The 18649-nt window shown below is 38.1% G+C and overlaps 1 long non-coding RNA gene across 1 annotated transcript; it reads right to left on the bottom strand.

Annotated features, from left to right (window-relative positions):
* Positions 1-398: 398 nt before the first annotated feature.
* Positions 399-17629, bottom strand: LOC118561068. Its single transcript, XR_004929750.1, has 3 exons — positions 17480-17629; positions 1446-1576; positions 399-470 (listed from the first exon to the last, which is right to left on the bottom strand). It is a non-coding gene; the product is annotated as an uncharacterized LOC118561068 (long non-coding RNA).
* Between the last annotated feature and the right edge of the window lie 1020 nt (positions 17630-18649).

Raw genomic sequence — 18649 nt, 5'->3', positions numbered from 1 at the left:
TAAATTTTGTTTTATTACATGTTACATTTTCAAATTATTTTATGGACAGTTTTATTACTTATTGGGCAGTAATTGACATGCAGTCACAGCCACACAGTTACCTGAAAAAGATTGCAAGAAGCTGTAAGTACTCTTTTATCATCACTTTTATCGCTCTCACATTAAGACAATACATCGTGATAAAATTTAAAGTCTACATCACTCACCATTATTTTTAAAAAAATGGTTATAATTTCCAGCACAAAGGAAATCACCCCTTGTTACAAAGCCATTTGATAAATTCAGGTCAGTTTCATGAATGTATTGCTGAATGACCTAACATCTCAGGGCACCGTTCATACAGAACAACTCCATACTCTTCATTCTATTAATTCTAATATTCACTTAATGAGTAATCCTACCAGCCCATTCAGGACTTGTGGGCTCATGGCTGGTACTTGGTGCTGTATCTTGTTTCCGACTCTGTGGGGCTACGTGATAAAAAATTTACAGTTATGTGGCGTTGCATCATACTATTGTTTAAACAGCTAACATTTCATTATGCGCCACAGCATCACAAAATTCATTGACTTGATAATTAACTTGTATGGTGGTTCACAGGCAAAGTTCAACATCTTTCTTTATCAATTTCATTGTCCTCATATTATTAAAAAAAGTTATATATATATATATATATATATATATATATATATATATATATATATATATATATCTATATCTATCTATATATATATATATATATATCTATATCTATCTATATCTATATATATATCTATCTATCTTATATCTATATATATATATAGATATAATAGTATATAGATATAATTAGATATAATAAGGAAATAGCACAACAAACTAATTTAAAGTTTTTAAAACCACCAAAATTCAGAAGATTGTACATCTCCAGAATGTCACAGTGGTGATATTTTTATTCCTCGTTTACATAATGATTAAATTTGTCTAAATGAGGTTTCATTTGTAAGCGACCAGTTTGTTACATGGTATTCTGTATGTGAGAATAAACATCCTAGTTGCATTAAATGTCATTGATGTCCGAATGTATCTATAATTGTGAAGGCTGAATATAATTGTTTTAGAGTTTTACTTGACATGACTCTTGAATGTAACAGCCGATTCAAGAACCACTCCAAGGTACTTAAACACTTGTACCAGAACACATTAAAATCTAATTTTAACAACAGGTCCTTCTCAAATGATAAATAAAATATCTTATTAGTATACTGAAATAAAATCCTCTCTCAGAGACAGTCTCTTTCATGTGACACCCTTAATCCCGTCAAGAAGGAACTATTTGTGGAACATCCATGATTTAAAAGTCGACAGAAGCCTAATGAAGCCCCTGGGTCAGAGCAAGTGTGTCGTGGTAATAAACCGAGATGAATCATTGATTGTTCGATGGTCCTTGATGAAAACTCTAATGTTACCTTGTGGTCTGACGCTGCGCTTCAGAGGAGGCCTGTTTTCTTTTCTTTTCAGCCGAGTTCCCTTGTGGCTGTACAGAAATGTCACGTCGCTTGTAGCACCAGTTGTGCAAAGCTCCCTGGAGCTCTGTGACCTATATAGAAAAGAAGCTAATTTGAATGTTAAAATTATATTGAAGGGTGGTCTTGTCAATCTAGTACATGAGTGTACAATGACATACTGAAATAAGGGGATCATATAAAAGACCAGTTTTCCTTCTTTGTATGTTTGTATTAAATGTCTTCATTGAGAGCAAAGCAAAACTGATTCTGCTTCTAAAAAGTAAAGAAAAACAACACAATTATTGATTTCTTTTGCAGTCTTTTAAGAACTATGCATTTATCCAAACTGAATCCTGATTTTGTAACTTTGATTCATAACCTGAAAGTTAATTGTTTTCTTGTACTTGTATGCATGTCGAGCTCTAGTATTTTGAAATAATGTATCATAAGTATACAAAATGTCTTTTATCAATAAAAAAAGTATGTTAATAAAATATCTCTTTTTTTACATTTTAGCTTAACAGTTGGCCTCAGTTAATACCTATTGGCTCAAGGGCCCCTGACTCTGATGATTAAAGGATCAACATGTGTAATACATTGAAATATTTATGTACACCACTGTTACTTTGCAGTTATTTATTTTGCAATTTAGTGTTTTTTTTTTTTGGTTTTTTTTGCATGCATGCATGCATGCATGAACAAATTTCAGGGGTTTAGACACCTGTTTAGGCTGCCTTTAAGAGTTATTCATTGGAAGATTTTTCACCTATTTCCTAACAAGTGGAAACTTTGGGGCAGACCGAGGGTTCATTGAAGTGACTGTTTCTCTTGGTAACGGCTCATAGTACCACCAGATGAACCAAAGAAGGTAGCTGTGGAGAGGCAGATCTGGTGATTTCTATTCAAATCATGCACCCAGCAACCTTATCCCAGATATGCAACAGAAGACAGATGGATACATACTTCTCTTTTCATTCTCCCAAGAGTATTTATTTCTGTTCTCTTTTTTTTTACATGCCATTGAATGCTCTTAACAGCTTCTTTCATAGGCCACAATAACTACCATCTCCATTCGCAACAGCTAAAATCACCTTCATGCAGTCAGCAGTGTAATGTAGCTCTTAGTAAAATCAATAGTAGGAGACTGCACAACACACACGCTGACAATTTGCTGAATGAGAAAGGAAAGGTTGGAACCTGGTGCCACAACAGGAAGGGTCATTTTTCTCCTTTTTTGTTGCTCTGTACCTACCTTCATCCTGACTTCCCCGTCTAACTATGTACAATTTTTGTACAGAGCACTTTGCATCTGAATGATGTCAGATTTGTAAGGAAATGTCACCTCAACTAAGGCTCATTTTGGACATCTTTTGCTTTTTACTGCTGCTCAGTTGGGACAAATAGCTTCCATTTGGTCCTTTTTATAGGATGTGACTATTAGACGCTTATCCATATTTCAAAGTGTAATAAAAAACTCGTAAATTATAATATGGCTTTCAGTTTTGATATGGCACCATCTTCTGTAACTTCCTTATATTATCATTTTAGTTAATTGGTAAAAGTGGAAAATTATTTTGGCAATTTATAATGAGCTTTGTTGTAGAGACCCTGCTGCATGAAACAAGTGGTACAGTTGTTAGCAATGTTGCTTTGCAGCAAGGAGGTCCTTGGTTCAAATCCCAGCCTGGGGTCTTTCTGATGACTGTTAGGTTGATTTGTTGCTCTAAATTGCCCTTAGATAAGATTATGTGTGTGCATAGTTATCTGTTCTGTGTAGATTTATGTTTCTAAGTTTAGCAGATTCAGTCATCTGTTGAAGAAATCTCAACATCTTTAGCCATTTTATGTCCTCTCCAGAAAAAAAAACAGCAGTCAGTAAATCACAGTGCTCTGCATTTTTGTCCTATATTTCATATAAGCTTGTATTTGCAATGTGGCACTAATGAGATTGGACAAGAAAAGCACTGATGAAACAGGCCTTACAAGATAACCGATGGACCCTGACCAGTGAATGTGCAAGCTAATATCATCCAAAACATCAGCGTGTATAATTAGGGTTGGGAATTGATAAGATTTTCACAATTCCGATTCCCTTATCTATTCTGTGAAACGATTCGATTCCTTATCGATTCCAATTTGGGGAAATTTTTTTAACCTCTTTAACAAAAATAGACATGGTATTAAGCATTTAAAGTAATACTAATTTAACATTTTAGAGACATAAAAGGACAACAAATAAACATTAAAGTATGATTTATTGGTTGGGTTCTGCAATGTTATGAGTATAAAACTCATCTTTAGAACCAATCTCTGCTCAAAATGATGTTCTGTACCGCCTAATCTACTTTCAGCAGTTATCGTCAGTTATTGTAGCCGTAAACTGCAGAAAATACGGCCAGATCGGCTCTTATGAAATTTACAAGCGACTTTAGAAAAAAGAAGACCAAAGTCACATAAAATAAGTAGGCTTCACAACAGTGAGCAATGTTTCTAAGAGTGTCACATCCCTCCGCCCCTCTGGTCGGTAAACAAATGTCTCGGCAAATTCTACATTATAAAAAAAAAAAAAACCTACCGAAAAGTCTTTCTCTCATGTCATCTTGAAGACATTCTTCTTCGAAATGTTGGCTACAGACGACGTGTTTTCTCTCTGGCCAGAAGTTCGATGTCAAGTAGGCAATCCAACAAAAGAGCCCGTCGTTTTTTCACTTTTACCCGATGTATTGGAACATCCAACGGTCATGCACATGGACATAGTTTCAATCCTTATGCAATTTTGTCTGTGTTTTGTGCACCTGCCTGTTGCTTTAATCCTATAATTTTCCCCGTCATGGGATAAATAAAGGATTAGCTAATGTTATCTTATCTTAATTAACACTTTTTAATAGGATATATGTACTGGGTTCTTTCAAGGTCTTAATTACATTTTCTGTGTGGGCTCCAGTAACATATGATAGATAATATCTACTTTGAAAGTTAACATGAACTGCTGCTGAAGATGACCACTGATCTACCTGGATGTTCTCTGGAGGACTGAAACGACTCAGTCATTGACGTCAGTCTAAGGGTCTGGGTCTGTCGGGGCAATGAGAGAAGTTTCGTCTCCTCTTTCCGTTTCTGTTGCTCGACGTTTTCTTGCTCATGGTTTTTCACGTGCTTAGATAAATTTGCTGTGTTTCTTCTGAATTTAACCAGCATTTTACAAAACATACAGCTTGATTTCATTTACGGTATTAAAATAGAGCCAAACGGCGCTATATTCCCTCTTCATGTTTTTCCGCTCCTGCTGTCTGTCTATCTCTGAGAAGCAGCAGCACAATTGTTTGTGAGAGAGAGCTGAGTGGGCGGGCCAGGCTGAGCCTGCATGCTGATTGGCTGGCGCCGCTGAGCCATGTACCAGAGGGTAAGGGGAACAGCAAAGTACCGTGACACAGACTGCTGCGCACGCTGACTGACACTCTGACCATTTTAATGGTCAGTCAGAGTGTCAGATTTGGGCCCCTCCTCTGTCCTGGGCCCGGGACAACTGACCCGTTTTCTCCCCCCCTGTCGGCGCCCGTGGGTACACCTGGTCGGGCGTTCTGTTAGCTGTGTCATCATCCAGGGAAGACAGATCACTCGCTATTATCATCTAATGTAGAACAGATTACTGGATCAATGTGTGCTTCTGTGCTTGTTTGTCTGTCTTGTTGTGTCTCTGCTCTGTCTTCTCTAACCCCCAGTCGGTCGAGGCAGATGACCGTTCATACTGAGCCTGGTTCTGCTGCAGGTTTTTCCTTCCCGTTAATGGGGAGTTTTTCTTTCGACTGTCGCTTCATGCTTGCTCGGTATGAGGGATTGCTGCAAATCCATGGACAATGCAGACGACTCTCCCTGTAGCTCTACGCTTCTCCAGGAGGAGTGAATGCTGCTTGTCAGGACTTTGATGCAATTAACTGGGTTCCCTTATATAGGACATTTTTTGACCAATCTGTATAATCTGATTGAATTTAACTTTGGAAAGTGCCTTGAGATAACATGTGTATACATGTACAAATGTGTTTGTGTATATAGTAATAAAAGTAATAAAAAATATATAAAAACGCATGAGTGACTGTGTTTTGTAACATACATACATTCTGTCAGAATATTCTATTACTTTTAACCCCACTAAGATTATTTAAATGCACTAGACCATTTGTTATAATAGCTATAGTTTAATGTTTTCAGAAAAAATAAAATAAAAAAAATTAAAAATTTGTTCAATATTCAACGAGTTATAGTTGATTAAAATTGATTCTGCGTCTGGTCAACACATTACACTGAGCTGAGCTGTCGACCGACCCAAGATGGCGCCCCCAAATCTCGTCAGCGCCCATAAGCAAAAGCGATCGATGTGGGGTCTACTCTTATATTATGTCTATGATCGAGATGTCAATTTATGGTTTTATTTTCTTATTGATTAACGCCAAATTCAATAAATCACCACGAACGTATTAGTTTTAGGTACAGCTAATGATTCACTGATTTTTCCTTGTTGACCGGACTTTCGATCGCTTCACCCGATGGGGCACCATTTTTTTTTTGATTTGCTTTTCTAGACTTCACCTGGTCACGTCGTACTTGCTTACTGAATGCCGTGTACGTAACTTGCGTAAAAAACGTGACGTAAGTCGGGCTGCCCGGCTCTGGTGCTGCCTGGAATCGATAATCGAGAATCGTTAAGCGAGCTGCCAAACGGTGCCATGGAATTGGAACACACGGAACCGGTTCTGAACAGGAACCGGTTTTCCATTCCCATCCCTATGTATAATGTATGAAAAAATTTCAGTGAAGGGAAGAAGCAGCAGTGATTTAGAAATGGTGTTGTCGAGTTACCCAGTTTGTCTGCTCTACCTACAAGTAAATAGTTGTTTTATTAGGATACATTTTATATCACCTCTGGGATTTATCATACAGTAGAATGATAACTTTTGTCCATGTATTACTCAGGATATATATATTTTTTTGTGAAGATTTAAAAAAAAAAAAATACTATTTATAGTTTATCAATGTGGCGGTATTGAAATGCAACAACATGAAAGTTTGTCCAGAATTGCTCCTGGGAATAAAATAATCACCAGAATTAAAGAGTGAGATGCACTCCTCACCTTTTAATTGATTCAGTGTATTAAAAATCAAATAAAATTAGTTTCACAATGTTAGATAAGCAATGTACTTATTTTTTATTTCTGTATTTTTTGGTTATGCTAAAAATGCAAATGGAGTTAATTACATAAACTCGATACTTTTTAGAGCCGTCATAATGCTATTCATCAAGCAAGTTTCTGTCCATTACAACTTAGTCATGGGGGAAAAGATTGAGCAGGGGTTCCCAGGTATTCCTCTTCCAACAACTAGAGGAGTTGGCAAACAAGAGAAAACAAACTAGTATACGTTTTTGTTCCTCCTCAGCTGGAAAAATGGGGATTTTCCATTTCCAGTTGAGAATGAATTACTGATCCAAGTACCCTCAGGGCATTGTTTATAAGTGGGTGTTGGAATGCAGCCAGAGAATGATGTGGTAGTAGTTTTCAACTAAAAAGCATTACTTTATAGCTCAGAAACTGCATCTGTAAAAAATACATCTTGAACTTTCTAAAGCCTGCACTGTGACACCATTTCTGATTAGCGTCGATCGAAGCGGATTCAGTCTGATAATTTAAATACTTTTTAAAATTGTCTAAATCTATGGTTATGCTTTGTCCCTTAAAAAGGATTGTTTGGCAAAATTCACTTTTTTATTTAAGGGAAATGTGTTGTTCCCCCCCCCCCCCTTTTTTTAGTCCCTACTATATAGTTGGCTGGCACTAAAAGAGAAAATGTGTTTTTTTTCCCTTTTTTTCTCTTTCTCTTTTTTTCCTTGTTGAATTGTGTCTTGAACACATATTCAATTACAGTGCACTTTGGCCATGAGCTTTTATTCCTTTTACATCAGATCACATAAGATAATAAAAAGGACGGAGGTAATTGAAGGATTAAATCTTTGTGAAAGCGGATCCAAGCATTACAAAGGTTTTATCTCCTAACTGTAGCAGATAAATATAGCACGCGGACCCTGTTACAAATGATGCTAAAAGAAAACAGATTCGTTCAGTTAGATGATTTTCTTATTATTATGGAGATTGGCTGCCATCTCATAGCATGCACAAAGTAGAGAAGAAGGTAGAGAAAAAAAAAAAAGTCGGCAAGAATCTGAAACTATGTGCTGGGAAGTGTTGCTTCCTGTTAAAAGTTTTTATTTGAGAATTTTTCACCCAATTCCTTGAGCTCATTTAATCATGTTTAATCCATATTGTACATGCTGGAATACAACATTTCACCTTCCCAACCAGATGTCTTAACGGGTTTAGAAGAAGCTTTCCAACGCCGTTCCCAATTCACAAATGAGATGTGACTCTGGTCTTCAAGATAACCTCTCTGCGCCTCTCCGTCTCCCCCACCCCCACAGCATGACTCAGTTTTTTATGTCCCTTATCTTGTTGTCTGAGGCACTCTTCTAATAAATCAATTTCCTCCATGGGGATTAATAATGTTGAAATGAAACTGAACACGAGCTGTAGCAGATATGAAGATGCAAACGGTAGTGTGGCATCTCTTTTCACATATTGAAATGAAACATAATGTGCTTATCCTTAATGCCTCTGACGGGATTAACCACAACGATTTAAGATTTTTCGCCCCACTGGGAGTTCAGGGCAACAAAACACTCCTAGATACAAACACAAACACACAGCACCCACAATCTGGCTGTAATTGACTCGGTTGGTGAAAGCTGAAAAGCACAGAGCAGTAACTCACTGACTCAAAAGTCTTATTTATGTTCAATCGAGTCTGCCGCTCGCTCCGGGCGAAAACTGTACTCCCTCTGTCAGCACTGTGTTTTGGAGCTGAACAAAAGTGTCCTGTAATAAGGAGCTGGGTTGATGCTGCTAACATTATCTCAGCTGAGGATGAATACTTCCTGTGGCAGTGCTGCCTCTGCTGCGGGCAGTAAATATGAAGCCTGTCTACTACATGGTTTCCCATCTGTGACTTCTTGTTTTATATCTGTGATCAAGTGATGGTACAAAGTTTGGTCCCAAACATGTTCTAGTGGAGATACAAAAAGATGTACCACACACCCCTGCTAGAATACAAGGATTCTTTTTACATAAATAATTCGACCCTCATAATGATTTCAAATCTTTTCCATTTTTATGGTGGCACTATTCTTGTGCAAAATTGAATCAGATGCAATAACCTGAATGTGTCGGTGTGCACACACCTAAACTAGGTGAAGCAATTTATGTCTGTTTCAGCTTTCAGTCTTTTTGAATTTAGAACTACCAAACAGTTAAGCCAAAAAATAATTAAATAATCATTTGTAAATATTGTTGACATCTTTCTTTAACTTTAAGCTACATTAGCACTGATAAGAGTATCTCTGGAGAGGGCTACAAATTAGAGTGAAGGTTAAAGAGGCCCATCCAAAAACAAATACATGGAGCTCAGTACCAAAGACATTGACAAAGTCGCAATGGAAACATGTAAAATGCTAACCCACACTGTTCTTCAGTTGTGACAGACCGCCTAGACAGAAACATCAGCCTTTTTTATTTTACTATGCGATTAAAGGACCTTTTTGCGATCTCCATTGAATGGACTGATGTGCCCAAGGTCTTCTGAATCAGATGCTGCCCTGATGCCCATTTTCCACCAACTTCACTTGGCTGGGGTCTACTTGGCTCCATCTGCTTTGCAAATATTTTGATTACAGTTTTTTTTTTTTTTTTTTTTTTTTTGCAGCGGTCTCGCTTTTTTCTTCCCCCCTACCATTGGAGTGAAGTGGGGCAGAAAAGTGACATGAACAGATTACTGTTCACTGATTGGCCAAGGGCGAGGAGTAACGAGAAGGTTTTCTCTGAGGAACAACAGGGAAAAGTTAAACTGAAGAGCGACAACGTTAATATTAAAGATCACCATGAACAGAATGGGTCAAACCGGAATATAATTTTGGAGAAGATTAGAGTCACATCTCCCTCCATATTTGTGCAGGAAGAGAGAAGCTGGGCCTTATTTAGATGTTCAGGCTGATCTGTGATCCAGATATTTATCCATGTGGATTATTTTATCCTTTGAAAAATATTCAAGAAATTTTTGCATATACAATAATGCAAATATCATTTATATTTTTTTCAGTTTTATTGTGGCTTATTTAGTTGTTTATTATTTACCGTTTCTAACTTATTTATTTAAAATGTTGATGTCACACAGAAATGCGTAAAAGCAGTACAGCTGGAGGTGGAGCTTAAAGCCACAGCGCCAGCTGTTAGTGGGTCCGTGGAAATGCAGTCAGGAAAGAGTGGTGTAGAATGGTGCGGGGCTGAAATTGTCAATTGAAATGTGACATAACATCCTTGACTTGCCAAGCGAGGCAGTCAAAGTCTCACATTAGCTGACTTGCAAAGAAACAATTTGGCTTCGTGGATCAAGGTAATGTGGTGAGTAATGTAGTGATGGTGCATGGTTTGTGTGATCAGCCAGCCACAAGAACTAAAGGCGAAGAATCAAGATGAATGTGTGTTGACCTGAAACACAAACCCCAGACGGTTTGCTGTACAAAATTAAACCTGATAATGGCAGCGTTGTACTGCTGGGTTACCTTTCTGAAGAAACTGGGATTTTTCTGAAGGTGGACGGAAGTATAAACAGTTCTAAATACCAGCCAGATTGAGCAAGATAACCTTCAATAGCGTATTAGCTTTAGGGTAAGAACACTGACGCAACAAAGTTTGGCGGTTTTAAATTTGTTTTTGGTTTTTTACATGTTTCTGTTTCTTCTAAAACATTTCTTTGATTCTTTTTAGATTAACCATATTGGAAAGGAGTCAGATTAAAAGTGGTAAATGTTTGACATCTTTGGACATTTATTGCAAATAATAAGCTTGTTCTTTTAATCTGGATACCTTTTGTGCTGCGTGTGTGATGTTCTGAATCTGCATTCATGGATAGGGTAACATTAATAGACCTTGTGCAATCAGTAATTTGGTTTAATTAGTCCTCCTGTCCATCTCCTGACAAATGACAAATACCTATATTTATGTTTCTCTTTTGTTTTCCTTTGTTAATCTTAGCCTTGCAATGAAATTTCACTCAAATGTCCTTTGTGAATTTGCAGCTCAATTACAACAACATTTGTCTAAGTCTCTATAAGTCTGCTGCAACAAATCTTAGTTTCACTTAGGTTTTTTGTGTTTATTTAAACCCCCAGAGAATAACTGGAATTTCTTTTTCCGTAAAAAAGAAAAAAGAAATCCCAAGGAACACGAAACAAATCCATGATATAACAAAAACAATGCATCCATTGTCTATACCTGCTTATCACTATATCCGGCAGGAACACCCTGTGCAAGTAGCCAGTCCATTACAATCCAACACAGAGCCACGCTGCACAAATAACCATTCACATACAGTCACTGTTAAAGGCAGTTTAGAGGAAAAATGTTAATCGGCGCTATTTTCCTGTCGTCATGTCTGTGTGTATGTGCTGGTGTGGGCTTCTTCCTTCTGCTGAGGATCTCTGCTGGAGGGCGTGGCTGAGCAGCAGCCGTTAGCTCACCTGTGTACAATCTCACTCACCTACTGCTGTGTTTCTAAGGAGCTGCTAGACGATCGCTCTCTGCCTGATGGTCAACGTTGTTGATGATCAAGCTCTCTGAGTGCTACTTGAGCCTTGTTCTTAGCTCAGCTTACCCTCCTTGTTCACTGTGCTCCCAGGTTGTCGATGTCACCTTAGAGATCCAGGGCTGCTTCTGACTGCTACCCTACTCTGACTGGTTGTCTCCGAAAACTTCCTCATCCATGTTCATCCACCACAGCTTTCCTCGGCCTGCCCGCTCTAAATGTCCTGGACCCACCTGCTCAGATCTGCCTTAATCCTTGCCCTGCGAAACATGCAGTTACAGTCGGAACCAGCCACTGTATACCACACCAGGATTCCCTTTCCCTGTGTAGTAGCCATTTTAATGCTTTAATCAGAGTATTACCTTTCTGCAGTACGCTTCCACTAATCACTCTTCCCTCGCGACCCCAATAGGGACAAGCGTGTTGGAAAATGGATGGATGGATAATCACTCTTCTCTTTAGATGACACCTAGCCTCATGAACTCCGAGTCCCGTTCTGTTCCACTTTAATGCAATTTGTGTTTGCAAAAAAAAAAAACTATTTACGTTTTTTCATCTGTGTTCGGTGTGGGTCTGAAAATTATCTCAAAATTTGAGAAATCTTCAGTAGGTGTACCCAGCTTGCTGAATTGCGTTGCTTTATCTACATATTTTCCTTAAAAATGTGGCACCATTTAAATGGAAATAAATTGAGCCGCACTCTAGGTCACGTGGCCCATTCAGCGACAGATCCGATCCTCTTAAGTTACATTGGCAAGTTTTTGAGAAAGGCAGTCCGCAGGGAGCGTCGCTACGCTACGAGTGCTGTATATTGACATGAAAAGGGATTTCATATATCTCAAATGAAGCTAATACTTGGGTCAGAATGTACACAATGCTGCTTTAAAATGACACGTTATGGTTGGTTTAATGTATGGTTTAATTCCAGATGACCTCCTAGTTGACCGCATTTGTGCCCTACCTTTATCACACTCACGTTTTAGTCCTCCAACTTCTTCATTACTTCTGATTGACACTAAAAAATGCCTTTAAAGTCTTACTGTGTGCCTTCTTTTCTTTGGAATGACAGAATTCAATATCTATGCATTTGTATGTCATGAAGTTTAACAGATGCTTTTTACTGACACATTTATTTAAATCAGGTGCGTTAGAACAGGGACACATTTAAAACTTGTAAGGTCCCGGCCCCCGAAGACCAACATTTGACACCTCCTGTCCAGAGCTGCACTTTAGAAACAACTTCAAAATGTGTTTATTCTCATTTGACTTAAATAGTTCATTTGTAATGAGACTTCAGGCCTTATTCATCTGCAAAACAGACATTTATCTCCAGCAGCTGCCTTCTGCAGGATGCATCCCAAAAGAGACAAAAACAACTCCAACTATGGAGACGTGACTGCTGTAACTGACACGACGCTTCGGCTCACATCAAAGCTCTCGCTAAGCTGAGACTTCATCTTTCTCCGCCCACCCTTTCTGTCTTCAGCCATCATTCAGGGAGAACATTTGAGCTGCAGCGATGTCTGGATCAGAGCGTCGCAGTAGGTAGCATGATTTGTCTACACTGCTGACACATGGCTCTGGGGCAGATGGCAACTTCTGATTCTGGGCCAACTTGCTTCTTGTTTTTTGGCAAAGAGTTCAGGTTTTTGTTCATGCAAATTACATCAAGTCAAGAAAAAAATTGTTAAGTAAACATCTAAGTACAGGGCTCTGACTCTGTACTGAACATCAGTTTCCACCTGTTTAGGTGTTACTTATGAACCATAATGTGGAAAGCTGGCGCATTTGAGTTGCAGCTGTTTAAAATGCAGTTAATCATTTGGATGTTTCTGCCGAAAAGACTCCAGGAGAACCAAACTCATGGAGTGCAACCATCTGCCTTAAGTTGTGGAAAGACTGGGAAGAAAAACTGAAAGAAATCCCAACTTGTTATTGTAAGAATGAATGAAGTTCTGACATTTTTGATGTGGGGCTTGTCTTTGGATACTTATGTTTATTTATTTTTTACTGAGGGGCTTGAACTAAGTGTATCTCAAAAATGCTCACATTGACCATGCTAATGGTGAATAGTGGTGCTGGAAGCCAAAGGGTTTTTAGTAGAAAAGTTACTGTCAGCAAGTCTGTAGCATGTGTTTATGCTCAATTTGCTTTATTGATGATTACTCTGACTTCTCCGTCATCTGAAAAAACTGCTTTTTATTTGACTTTGCAGGTTCTAGTATATAGACCCAGACCCAGAATAAGACTTACCTGTTATCATTGTTAATGACATAGTTGATATGGTACTTACCGTCAAAGTTTTGGTCTGACAAAACTGATTTATCTGACAAAAGGGATTTTTTTTTAATCAGCATTTAAATTAAATAGACTGTTAGCTAATCTCTAAAGTATCTGTATTCCTTAATTCAGTTGATTTGATGCATGAGCAGATACTAATTTAGCATGTTCAAGCTTTAACCATCAAAAGTTAAAAATACTTTTTGCCTCAATTTCAAAAATTAACTTAAATGTTTGTTTTAAAGGAATGCAAACAGAATAATGTTTTTGTGTGAAGTCAGAATATTCTCCTTTGTTGTTTCCTCCATTGCTGTTAATCTTGAAAAAAAATCTAATTATTTTGTGCCAAAAGTGAAATATTACAGTTCATTAAGTGTTATTCATTCTAACCACTGAACTGTCAGAGCTATCAATACAGCCAAAATACCACCACAGACTCTAATCTTAAACAATTTATCTGATGTTGCACTTAAACAAAGGCCGGATTAAATGGTTTTTAAAGATAGCAGAGCAACAAGTAACAACACAGGACTTAATCATATGTAAATAAAATTACACAGACCCTACTCAAATTCAAGTCAAGTTTATTTGTGTAGCACGGTTCAAAGTGCTTTATATCATGAAAATATAAAAACATCAAAGTTGTCAAGACGGTCACTGGTTCAGAGACCAATAACAAACATTAAATTGTATCAGGGGAAAACATCAATACACATCAAATATGTTAGTCATTGTTCCTGTTATTATGGGGCGTAAGCAACCGTAAACAGTTTTTACTGTTTACGGTTGGATTTTCAAAGGAACTGGAAGTTTGCTCCAGCTTTGTGGCACATAGGAGCTAAATGCTAACCTGACAACAGCCAGCTGCATGTATCGCTCCGCCTAGCTCCACTCACATACATCTGGGACACGGCTCATTGAAAGTGATTTCCCCAACCAAATTTTTGGTCCCAGATGTATGTGAGTGAAGCTAGGCGGAGCGAGACATACAGCTGGCTGTTGTCAGGTTAGCTAAATGCTGCTTCTACCATGTTTGGTTCTGGTTCAAGGTAAACAGAGAAGACCAGAACCAGAGTGTGATTTATTTGGGCTATCTAAGGTGATGAACAATGAAAATGAATAAGTTAAATTTTAATCTGTGAACTAAAAGAATAACGCATTTGACTTAAGACTCAACACATAGTAATTTTTCATGCAAAATCAGATGAAAATACTATTATGTAATTAGACGTCTAAAACTCTAAAAGATTATACAAATGTATTTATTGCTACATTTTATTAAGAAGTTTCAAGCAAAATTCGAAGAAGAGAAAAAAAAATGTTAGTACTGCTTGTACGGTGTAGATTTTGACTTCTTGTATGGCCTGGCTCCATCTACAAACGACTTCCAGATCAGCCAGAGGCACCAGAGGGCATTATAACTTTCATTATGCGCTTGATGAGCCACTGGAAGCAGTAGCTGTAGTGTGTATTTTGGAGCTAATGAGGAGAGTCCAGGAACTATGGAGGCTTTGAAGTTGGACGCTAAAACCCAAGTGGTCAACTTTCTCACCCACTGGCGGATTTAAGCGCATTAAATGCTTTGATTGGTGCAACTTGGTTCCCCTGTTTCAACTCTTAGTGGCAGAGTGGCAGCTGAAAACTCAGGCCTGTTGAAGGAGGGGAGTCAGGACAAATGGAACAGTGGAGACACAGCTGGGGGAAAAGAGAGGATTAATGGGGAATATGTTGCATTTCTCGTGCACTGGATTGAAGCTGAATTTGCCTTGTCTTGACACTCACTTGTCAAGACAAGGCAAGAGTGACCTGAAGTATCTCTTTAGGCATAAAAGTGTTGAGTTATCTTTAAATTCAAGAAAATATGCTCTGTGCTTCTTTTCCTGATTACTGATTCACCTAAGATGAAAGATCATTAAAAGCTAAATACACTTCTGTTAATCTTCATCTTTAAAGGAATTAAGCAATCACTCCACATCACAATTTATTATCAGAAACAGGAACAGTTGGAAGTCACAGCTTATTACGCCGATGTTTTCTCTACTGCTTTTTCTCAGTTAGAATCAGATATTGACCCTGACTTGGCCATTCTAACAAATGATTCTGCTTTGATCTTAACCTTTCCACAGTAGGTCTGGCTGTGTGTTTAGTGTTTTTCTGTTTATCTGTTAAAAAATAATCTGGTTCATTTCTGGACAAAAAGTCTTTACTTTATGATTGGTCACATAAGTTATAATGTGACTGGAAACTGAATCTTAAAAATTCCCTAAAAAAAATCAGGTCACACAGAGATTAAAATGTTTGAACCTTCAGTCAAGAGCACCACCGATTAAAATGAAAGGCCAACTTCCTGGCAAATTCCTTATGTCTCTTTCTACCAGACTTCTACCGAGTCCTGAACCTGTCAGTGGGCTTCAGACACCAGTTCAAATGCTTTAAGTGCATATTCTTTGAAAGAGTTATAAATCTTAGACGCAGACACACTAGGAGAAGAATATGCGGCTTGAGGTTTGAAAAACAGCACTACAAAAGCAAGCTGCACTTGTCCTATGACCAGGACCTATTGTCAGATACACATTCAAAAAGTGAAAAGAACATATCTGAATCAGGTTCTTTAGACAGAGGACCCAAGTGCAGGTAAGTGGACACGTCAAAAACTTGTGGAGGCACATCCAGACCATGCAAAGTCTGTACACTGTTACTTAAACTTAAGCTGCGCTCCTACAGGTCCAGCTGTTTTTGTTCTGTTTGCAGAATTAATAATAATTTACGCTGTACAATAGTCTATTCTGAACTTATCATGAACCGGGTTTCTTGCTGAGCTAGCATCAGGTTAAAAAAAACCCTGATTTAGACAAATTAAACTTTTAAGATTGATTTAATGTTCTTCTTCAGCTATTTGAAAATGTTCAGCAGTTTTCACCAGCTGTTCCTTTGAACAACATTCCAGGAAGTCCTCGGTTGGAGCTTTCGAAAACTCATCAACAGTTGCCATTATGACAGAAATTATCCTTCCTAAGATGATGTGAAGAAAAGAAATAAGGACAGACTAAGTCACCAGATAATCTGCGCCACAGACCACGCACACAGATGAAATGCCACTGAAACGCTGTCCCTCCAGCTACCTACCAGCATCTAGCTAAGCTCCCCACTAGCCTTCAGGTGCTAATTATGGTGGGTATTTCAGCACCAAAACCAAAGCAACCATGTAACCAGCAATGCCGGGTACAGCATCAGACAATCACCCTCAAGCCACAATCACACTTAACAATCTCTTAGGGACATCCACTTTGAAGCCTACAGGAACAGATCAGCAGTGACTTACAGAGATATACACTCGAATCTCTAACCACATTAAGTGTTCAGAAAACAAAGACAGTCTGACCAAGACAACAGCTGAACACAGTTCATTTATCACTCACTACTGTCTCCCTAAAAACAGGCTCACAAAAAAAAAAAAAATAAAACAGCCAACAAAGAAAATGTCACCACACAGACACATCTCCTTCCAGCTCTGCCAACTGTCAGTTTACTCACATGAATTCACAAACTAGGGAAAACTCTGAGCTGTTAATGCCTGGCTCAAGGGCAGAAACAGAGAGAAACAACAGGAGGTGATGGTATTTTAAGAAAACAACCAAACAAAATTTTTTTTAAAATGTCAATCGTCAGCAATGTTAAAGTATATTGTTTTACAACTGAATCCTCACCACAGCTTACAGGTTCTCTATCTATCTATCTATCTATCTATCTATCTATCTATCTATCTATCTATCTATCTATCTATCTATCTATCTATCTATCTATCTATCTATCTATCTATCTATCTATCTATCTATCTACCTATCTATGCTGTGGCACTATGGAGAATCCGTTTTCTGGTGCTATTTTTTTCTAAGCTGGATGAAAGACGCTTGCCTTCACTGACATTGCAGGTTGTCAGCCACTTCATGACGTCGCCCTAGAGCCACTGCAGCATGCAACCCTAAGCCGACGTTACTGTTATAATTTAGCAAGCAGTTTAATTTACTTACAGCTCTGGCATCTCCATCCATGTGGTTTTATTGCAGGAACTGCAGCAGTTTTAAGAATGAATCTCTTGGACAATCCATTCTGGTACAGGCCGAGGTTCACCAAGCAGTCATCAGTGAAGTGATGTCACAGACAACCACTAGAGGGTTTGTTAAGTGCTCCAAATAAATAACAGCCATCCACTTCTGGTGATTAAGCTCTTCTTTAGGGAGGCTGAACAAAGTCTGACACCTCTAGCAGCTGAAAACACATTTTTTTTATATCTAAAAAAAAGATCAGTTGCTGTCACTGTGCAAATTAGGTGCTAAAAGTTTTAAAACTTTGATCAGAAATGATCGCTCTCTGCCTCACAGCACCACCCACTGCTCGTGGAAAGTGGGTGTGTTGCTTACTGGGCAGGGGTGGGGCGGCACGGTCAAGGTAGGTGCTTCCTGGAGGGGGCAGGTAATCACCACTCTACGTAGACCTGTGATCACAGACACTATAAACGTAGACGCCTCATTGGGCGGGTTCTGCCTAGGCTGCGGATGCGTCAGTGCGTCCTCCATGTTGAATGTGGCAAATCTGAAGTTAGACTCAGTCACTTAAACTGTATACGAGGGACTTTAATCTCAGAATATACTTTATATTCGTAATATTTTTATTTTTGTAATATTAAACACACACATCTATGATCTGGACATATTCTTATATATAAACACACCTATTTATTTTGAATACTTCAAAATCTATATATGCACTTAGATCAAAACATTGATCAAAACATTGATCAAATGCCAAATAGGCTGCCAATCTCTAGCAATTAATCTCTATATATTTTTTTTACAAGTATATGTAAGCTCCATCTATATCTTTCTATCTGAACACTTAAAACATATACACAGGAAACATAGACGTTCACTATTTTCTCCCACATATATTATGGCGGTGACGTTGACGTACAAACCTGCGCCCAACAATGACTTACTGTATGTTTAGGCAACTGAAATTGAAACATTCTTCTTATATTATTCACAACTTGCTTCTTGGTCATGTTGAAATGTACATTTAGCAAGATTTTCTATGAAAACCAAATTTGACCAAAACATCCTGTCACTAACCATTATATGTCACATGTTATTATGTATTGTAAGGAGACACTGAAGTTGGGTAAACTTTGTGAAAAGTATTGT

Source organism: Fundulus heteroclitus, unplaced genomic scaffold, assembly GCF_011125445.2.
Source record: "Fundulus heteroclitus isolate FHET01 unplaced genomic scaffold, MU-UCD_Fhet_4.1 scaffold_55, whole genome shotgun sequence".
Classification (NCBI taxonomy): domain Eukaryota; kingdom Metazoa; phylum Chordata; class Actinopteri; order Cyprinodontiformes; family Fundulidae; genus Fundulus; species Fundulus heteroclitus.
This window is presented reverse-complemented; position numbering and strand designations above follow the sequence as displayed.